The sequence below is a fragment of the Miniopterus natalensis genome, chromosome 15 (genome assembly GCF_054644295.1).
Source record: "Miniopterus natalensis isolate mMinNat1 chromosome 15, mMinNat1.hap1, whole genome shotgun sequence".
Classification (NCBI taxonomy): Eukaryota; Metazoa; Chordata; class Mammalia; order Chiroptera; family Miniopteridae; genus Miniopterus; species Miniopterus natalensis.
The window spans coordinates 27,627,008-27,635,740 of NC_142095.1; the positions used below are offsets into that span (position 1 = coordinate 27,627,008).

The 8,733-nt window shown below is 44.1% G+C and overlaps 1 pseudogene; it reads right to left on the reverse strand.

Moving 5' to 3' along the window:
* Positions 1 to 5,971: 5,971 nt before the first annotated feature.
* On the reverse strand, positions 5,972 to 6,322 carry LOC107532612 (multifunctional methyltransferase subunit TRM112-like protein pseudogene; annotated as a pseudogene).
* Between the last annotated feature and the right edge of the window lie 2,411 nt (positions 6,323 to 8,733).

Sequence of the window (8,733 nt, forward strand, 5' to 3'; positions counted from 1 at the left end):
CTGAGACTCGGGAATTCAAATCCGGGAGGGAAGGTCTTTCATTTCTTTGGATTTTAATTTGCAAAGGGAGGGAAACTCCAGTTTTGAACTTTGATTTCTTTCCTAGCATTTAATAATGGAGATGGCTCCACAGAGCTCAAGTTCAGGGTATTTTTAAGTTGCTCCTTGGGGTATTTTTATGCTGGCATGTGGTGTTTGTGTACGGCTTCCTCTGCTGGGCTATATCAGATAGTGGGGCTTGCAATTTGAGATGAGAAATATAATAGGGGTGAATTTCTGGGCTGGGGTACAGTGGGGACTTGGAGCGATTTTACCTAATACCCTGTTCTGACCATTTCAGAGGCTTCTGGGGGTAACAGCTAAACTGCCCATCCCACAGGCTGGCCTCGACCCCTGAGATTACAAGTGCCCCCAGGCTGACCCTAGGCTTGGCTGTTTGGCCCCATTGGAAAAGTGGGCAAAATATGGGTGGATTTAGGCCAGAATCCTAATCCCACCTGCCTCCTGTTTCCACGGAGAAGAGGCTTCCTGTCATCCCCTAACTCAGAAGTCCCAAGGACAGAGGAGCTGCTGATACCCAGAAGGTCACATGTTCATCAGGAAACAGAATGGGAGTTAAAGTTGCTGCTTACAGATAACAAGCTAACCTAAAGGCGCCTCTGTGTGAATTTGAAAATGCTTCATGTAGACAGGCAGGGCCCAACAGGAACGGAGGTTGGTGGATAGATGACATTTGTGCAAAGACCAGTGTGCCTCTTCTGCTTTCCTAGGATGCTTGCTAAGTGGAGCTGGGGATAGACCCCATTTCCCATTTGCCTCTTTAGGGCACAGGCCCATCCAGCCCAGAGCTCTCTCTGTCTGCATCTCAGGGCTTGTGATCTTCAAGCCACAGGAGGGTAGCAAAGCTAAGCATCACCTTTGGCCCGCCTTGTCCAGGGCTCTTGTGCCTGGGTTAGTGGGTACCTGTGACCCACGAGTAAAACACCTGCTGGCCTCTTCCTGCCTGGCATCTCTGCGATGCTGTCTGTCGGCCGGAGCCGAGCGGGTGGGAGTGGGCAGAGGAAGGATGGGTCAAACTCCGCCCTAATCCCTAACAAAATGATTCATAATAATATGTGCTCCTTACGTAGAAACAACATGGTGTCCACGGTATTCAAAGGCATTTTTCAAGGTCATTTTACAAAGTGGCCTCTGTCAGGAATGAAGGATGTATAAACCCGCACTTGGATCCAGTAGAGGAACTGCTTTTGTCTCTCCCTGGACCCTGTCACTGGCCGGGCTGTGAAGTCCTATTTGTGTAATAGGGAAGACACCCAGGCTATAGGAGCCTCAAAATAGAGCTCTACAAGGGAGATGTGGGGTGAGGGTGGGGTAGAGCAGGGGTGATTAAAGTAGATTTGAACCCAAATGTTACTCCAATAGTCAGGCCCAGTCTGCTCCATCCAAGCATTCACTTATGACATGATCCAAAAGGGTTCCTTACTCAAGGACTTTGTGAGGTAGACAGAAGAATGTGTTGAACATGACCAAGCCTGGCCCATACACACAGAGGAAAAATACTCTGTCATAGCTCTATTCATTAACATAAGGGGTAGGGTGTGGGTTCTGATCACCATTTCCATGTCCTGCAAAGAACTTTGGAGAACCAGCACCATCCTGGGCTCGTCCACGTCCAGCCAGCCTCTCCTGCTCCCCTGTGCTGCAGAGGTGCCCAGCCAGCCTCTCCTGCTCCCCTGTGCTGCAGAGGTGCCCAGCCAGCCTCACCTGTTCCCCTGTGCTGCAGAGGTGCCCAGCCAGCCTCTCCCGTTCCCCTGTGCTGCAGAGGTGCCCAGCCAGCCTCTCCTGTTCCCCTGTGCTGCAGAGCTGCCTGCACTGGAAAGTCTACCTTTTTCCTCCAGACATTCAGTGCCAAGTACTTGGTCTTTGTTTCTGCAAGTCCTCAAGTGTTATTATAAGCCGACCGCTAAGGAGGTTTTGCTGTCTTCCCTTGAGCTTTATGTGATTCTGGCTTAGGTTTAATTCAGGAATAGCTGCTGAGGTTGCAATTTCTGCTTCTCTCTAAACTGAGTGCCCTAGTGCTCGGGTTTGCCAAGGACTGAAGTTTCCTGGGACATGAGCTTTCAGTGCTAAAACCGGGAAAGTTCTGGGGAAACTGGGCTGTGTGGTCACCCTACCTAGTGCCCTGATTCTCCCTTCATCCGAGGGGCTAGTTCTCTGCACTCTGACGAGAATTCTCTACTCTTGCTAATGCCACCCCGTTTTACCTTCTCGCTTCTCCACTTGCCAGCAGCTGAGGCCTGAGCATGCCGGGTGCTGGCACTTGCCTAAGAATATTGAGTGTGAGTTTGAGTTATCATAGATAATTTAATTGAGCTATTTCCTTTCCTTTCTGTGTGTCTGGAGTCTATGGGGACAGAAAGCCTGCCAGACACAGGTGTTCCTATTGTCTGCAGGATCCACCTGAAAAGCTGCACGCTGTTCCCTGAGCCTCACTTCATCCAGCTCCATCATGCTTTGAAGTTTTACTGTGTTTCTCTGGGTTAAAATAACATTTCTGTTTCTTCTGTGCAAAACTGGCATTTCTCATTTCAGACTCATTCCAGGCCAAACATCCTGAGGTCGGTCTGGGGTTGTGTGACTCTCCTCTCTTGTTTCAATGATGCTCGCATGACCAACTACCAAATCCTAGGATGTTTTGGCTATTTTATTTTTATTTTATTTTTTGGTAAGGAGAGTCTGGTCTGTTGCCATGCCACCTTCAGCCATATCTTCCGGCGGTAACCATGTGACTCAATGAGGTGGCCAAAATGCAGTTTATAGGCTGAGAGTCACATGGCAAATCCACGTATAAGGGTTTGGCTGGGGTGGGTAATGTGTTGCTACCTTCCACTCCAGGGCAGAGGTAATCTGTTTGCAGCTCCAAACTCATTATTTCTTTATTTGCATTCAGTATTGCAAAGTCGTTCATGAGAAACACATTTTGAAAGGATCATTACTATAAAATTTGTTAAACTGAGTGTAAACATTTTATCAGCAATATGTTCTAGAGAGTTTTGTTTTTCTCCCCTTCTTATTTTGTTTTTTAACTGAAACATTATTTTGCAGCTGTCTGGCTCCTAGGCTGGGTCACAAGTTTATAATGTCTCTACATAGGAATAAAGCTGGGCTGCTGTAGGCTGTCTTGTCATGAATTAGGCCACGGTGAGTTTTCATTCCTTATGGCTGCCGCAGGAAGCAGTGCGTCATCATTATGAAGCTTTCTTCTTTACTTTATCTTGTACCATCAAGTGTAATCAGAGGACCAGGAGGGCCTGTGTTCTTTGGCAGATCTCAGGCACACACATTTGGTTTACTAGTCTCGGGGGGGGGGGGGGGGGCGGGGGGGCTGGTGCTCTCCACGGGAGGGAGTTTGTTCAGCGCAAATGTGACTCAGGCAGCAGTAATACTCTTGAAAAGAGACAGCTTTCAAGGGGTAAAAACAGATTCCTATTTGGTGGACAGCAGTCTAGAATTAAAATAGCTTTGACCCAAAGAACTTATATGCATATATGCAGTAACAATGGACACAGACAATAGTGAGGTGAAAGCTTGGGGTGAAGTGGGAAAGGGGGGGGCGAGCCAATGGGGGACATCTGTAATACTCTCAACAATAAAGATTGAAAAAAATAGCTTTGACCCTTGGTCTATTCTGATGTTACAACTTTTTTAGTTTAGGTTTACAAGTTTAGGCTTCAAAATTGTGTTTGTCTCTTCCAAGGCACGTTGTTTGCAAATGAGGCACAGAGTACCCCCAGAGGAACGGGTGTGACTTATGCTCAGAACAATTAAGTTCTTTCCACACAAGAGAGAAATAATCATCAGATATGTGGGTCCATCAGATTCACCTGAGTTGAATCCTGGCTGCATCTAGCTGTGTGACCTTAGACAAATTACTCAGCCTCTCAGTTTCATTTTCTTGACTGTCAAAGTAGAGGTCATAATGCTCAGCTCATTGTGAAGATGAAAAGGTAGCTATATAAAAATTGTAGTAGCGGTTATTGCTGTATTATTACTACTTCAGCTGTTTCTCCAGTTGCCACCTCTGAGCAGATTCCCAGTGCTATGGCTGCGCTGTGGGGTCAGTGTGTGCCGGGGCTACAAGAGCAGGGCATGAAGGCCACCTGAGGTTCACTACTGATGAGAACAGCCTCATCTGTTCCAGGGTGTGGGACAACCACAAAACAGTATTAGTTGCTCCTTATGCTTGTACAGTCATTCCAAATGAACTTTTCTAACACACTCCCCCAGTCCTGGTATAGGATAGAACTGATTAGCTACCTAGGCATTAAGAGGAAAGATCACTTTGGGGAAAAGCATAGATTTGTATAGATCATTTGGAAATCAGTTGCAGCCAGATAACAACTAGCTTTACCCCTTATCTGCGATTTTGAAGAAAGGTCTTTGGGAGTGTGTTCCTTATACTCATGACCTTCATGGGGTTTGGAAATGGAACACTGTGTTTACGCTCCCCTTGAGTTGGTGTGAAGTGCTGCGGAGCTCCAGAGACTTTGGGCTTGGCTGTAACTACCAGCCCTCCATGGAAACTGTCCTTACCCCAGGGACCTATGTGGCTGGAGGCAACTAACTACAGTCTCAGGGTCATTACTTGGATCCTGGTGCGCTCACTGATGTGCTAAATCTAAATTCTTTTTTTTTTTTTTAATGCTTAGCTTCTGTTCTCAAGACCCTGGTTGCAATGCCACCTCCCAGCCACCAATCCTCAGGCTTACCTATACAAGCATACCTATAGAGGTATACCTATTGCACTTCACAGATATTGTGCTTTTTACAAATTGAAGCTTTGTGGCAAGCATGCATTAAGCAAGTCTATCAGCGCTGTTTTCTAACAGGCTCAGATAGATGATGGTTAGCATTTTTTTTTAGCAATAAAATATTTTTAATTATGGTATTTACATTATTTTTAAAGATATGCTATTTCACACTTAATAGACTGCAGTATAGTGTAAGCATAACTTTCATATGCACTGCGATATTAATTTGTATGTCCTACTTTATTATGATATTTGCTTTATTGCAGTATCAAACCAAATCTGCAATATCTCTGAGGTGAGTCTGTAATATGTTAGTTGTTGTGCAAACTCTCAGGGGACCTGCTATCAAAGAATTCATAAGTTGGTGGGGAGATATATATGTAGACATTTAATTACCATTCAACATAATAAATGCTCTGATAGAGCTCATGTTATGTTAGGAGAGGGATCTGAAGAGGTCCTGAGGGATCAGAGAGAGCCTTGGGAGAAAAGGTTTCCGAAGGGTGGGTGGGAATTTGTTAAGGGAAGAAAGAGCAAAGGTATCATGAAAGGGAAATATTATATAAAAGTTTCAGGAGGAAGGGAAAGCATGGTGCAGTTGAGTAACTGAAATTAATTTACTATAGTTGAAGGACAAGTGCTTGCTGGGATTTGAAATAGCAAGATATGTCTTGGAGAAAAAAGAAGGATCAGGCAATACATGGCCTAGGAGAACACAGAAAGGAGCTCACAGTTTATTCTGAAGACAATAGGGAAATATTGAATGATTTTATGAAAAGGAATGAAATTATCAGATTTACAGTAGAGAAAGTTCATTCTATATCTGTTTATATTGACTCCATTTTCTGTTGGCATTTCAGTGATTTGGTCTTCTTTACTGGTACGCCTGGTAATTTTTTATTGCATTCTGGACATTGTGTTTAAAAAGTTTTAGAGACCTCAGATGATGTTTTCTTCCTTCATAGAGGCATAAGTCTTTTTTTTTTTGTTTGTTTTGTTTCTAACCTTTAATGAGAAATAAAATTCACATCTAGCTCAGGAAAACTTGTGTTTGTGTCCTTGTGTCAGGGTTGGGGATGCATATGGTAGAGGCAGCACACAGGATATACATTAACAAAGATACATATGGTCTCAGAATGAAAAAGTGGTGCCTGGCATGGTTAAGGCTCAGTTTCCTCATCACTCAGCAGCATGTTGGGGGTCCTGCAGCTGATGGGGAACACACGTCCAGATCCCAGGCATTGCAAGATGGCCTGCAATACACCTGCAGTATGTGATGCCTCTTCCTCAAACACTTATCATACTCATGCCTGTGGATTGACCCTTTGGGCACCTTATGGGCCACCTCCAGAAGTTCCAGCCACTCCACCTTGGGCATCATGTATGTCACAAAGTCGGGGTTGAACTCCACAGGTTGGATGCAGACCTTGGTGGCCTGGAGGTGCAGGGGAAAGCCATGGGAGCCCATCTCCCACCTGCAAGCTCAGCAGGTTGTGGATGAGCAACTTCATGCTCCCACAACAGGCTCTAGGCAGGCTGGAGCCAGAAAGGGAATAAGTCTTCTTGCAGGCAGATGGGATATGGCAAGATCACCTTGATTCATGGAAGCTTTCCTATTTCTGGCTTGACCTTATGCCTAAGACATAGCCTCTCTGGGGTCTCAACTGAATCCCGGGATGCTTCCCAGGGCTTTACTCATGGTAGGCCCCAAACTAATTGTTTTGTTTTCTCAGCACTTTGAGGCTGCAACATTCCATACTTAGATTTTTCTGTTTTGGCAGCTTCTTTGCACTTGGTTTTCTGTGCGTGTTCCATGTGTTCTTTCTCATGTTCTAAAATGTAGCTTGGAAATCACAAATTGACTTAAGGGGAAATTCAGGTTCAATGTCAGCTTTAGCCTTCTGTGGTCCCTTTTCTCCAGGATCTTGAGCCTCAAGCCTTGGTTTCTGTATAGTTTGAATTCCAGGTTTTGTCTGTCCAGACCTGTAAGACTGCTGTAAGCTCTAGACCACTGCTTTTCCCCACTTCCTCTACACTCCATACCAGGAAATGATAAATGACTCACGGAGAAAAAACAATGTTGAATGCAGGTTTCACCACAAAGCATTTTTCTTTTCCAAGGATTTTGGCCGCTGGGAAAGGCTTGGAGGCTTCAGTTATTCTCCGATGCCATCTAATAGCTGTTTCTGGCTTGTTATCCAGCTCTTTAGTTTTATTTTTCTTAGAGAGTTAATCTTAGATCATCTATTCTGTCTTAACTAGAAGAGTAAGTCTGGACTTAAATTTAATATATTTCTTAAATGTGTATAAACAGAAAACTAAATTCAAATTCTTATAATATTTATAGGCTTATACAGACAAAAATAAAAACAAATTAATAAATGAATTAATTAAGTCAATTTAACCAATTTGGTTAACCAATTTAAAAATTGGTTAAAGGCAAAACCAATAACATTAAAATTATTTTTAATTTAATATGATGAATGATTAAGATATGTGACTATCTTATAATGTCAAGTTTTTAATTCAGCTGTGTGATGATTCATTTGTCCTATCCCTTTTCTCTATTCCAGCCACTAAATAACCTAAATTCCAGTTTATGCTGAGTGCTGTGACATTATTTGGTCTTTACTTTTCATAAACATATTTATACATAGATTCAAACATGTTCTTTTCTCTTTGGCTCTGAGCACTTAATGTTCTTTGGCATCAACACAATGAAAGAAATGAACACAAACGTAGGCACTGAAATGGCATGGCAGTCCTTGCATCTGGGCAGTCATCTTGATATTTCAAAATGTACAATGTTAATGTTCTTAGGTGATCAATGAAATAAAAATAAAAATTTAAAAAATTTCCCTTACTGCAGCTCTCAAGACTGTGAATATGACAGTGGACTTCAGTTATCGAAACCACTCAACCATGGGTCCAGGCCCAGCTGATGGGCGTAAGGAGCAGAGGGCAAGGCTGACGGTGCCTCCCAGTCCGGCTGCTTCCCACTTGGTGGAGGTCTGTGCTTTCAGAGAAGACAAGACACTGCCTGGAGACTCAGGCTCTTTTTCTGGGATCTGTTACAAAACAACAGCAAGAAGCAGTGGGCAACCTTGATGTTCCTCAGCTCATGATCTCCTTCTGAGTCTGGCTGACCATGGAATTGAATAGTTAGGAAGGAAGAGCCACAAACCCATAACCTAGAGCAGGTGGGAGCAAGGAGAGACCAAGGGGCCAAGAGAAAATATAATTGACCTAGATCTAGATGTCATTTAAAAAATCTTAACACACACACACATTAAAACATATTTTCCACAAGGTGGCCACCAGCGTGGGGTAGCGGAAAAGATATTGACCTTAGAGGCAGAGAGGCTTGAATTTAAATTCCAACTCTGGCACTGACTTGGGTGTAACCTTGGGCAAGACACTTAACCTTTCTGAACTTGTGTTTCTGAGTTTGTAAAATGGAGATACTGACATCTGTTTCATTACATCATTAGAGGAGTAAATGAGAACAATATGTGGAAAGGGGCTTAGCCTTGTGTCTGGCACATAGTTGGAAATTAACAGATGCTACTTTCTCCTTTGAGTAGAAATAAAGCCTTTTACTTTCACTATCAAAGTGCAGAGTCTTTGATGTATCACAGCCACTGTAAAGTGTAAATAAAAGATACCTTAGCAAGGGTGTGGGGCACTGGGGGTGGAATACCCAAGTGAGTGGAGGCAGGAAGCCGGTGGTGACTAAGGAGGAAAGAGAAGTCGGGAGATACCAGGGAGGTGGCTTCATCATCAGATCAGCCCCTGACAGTTTGAAAGGAGACCCTTTTGTACCCTTGGAGAAATGCCACAGGGCTTGTATGCCTGGCAGCGGAGAGCCCAGGGGAGCCACGTGTCAGCACCTGGGCAGCTGAAAGAGCAAGGCCTGGCTGAG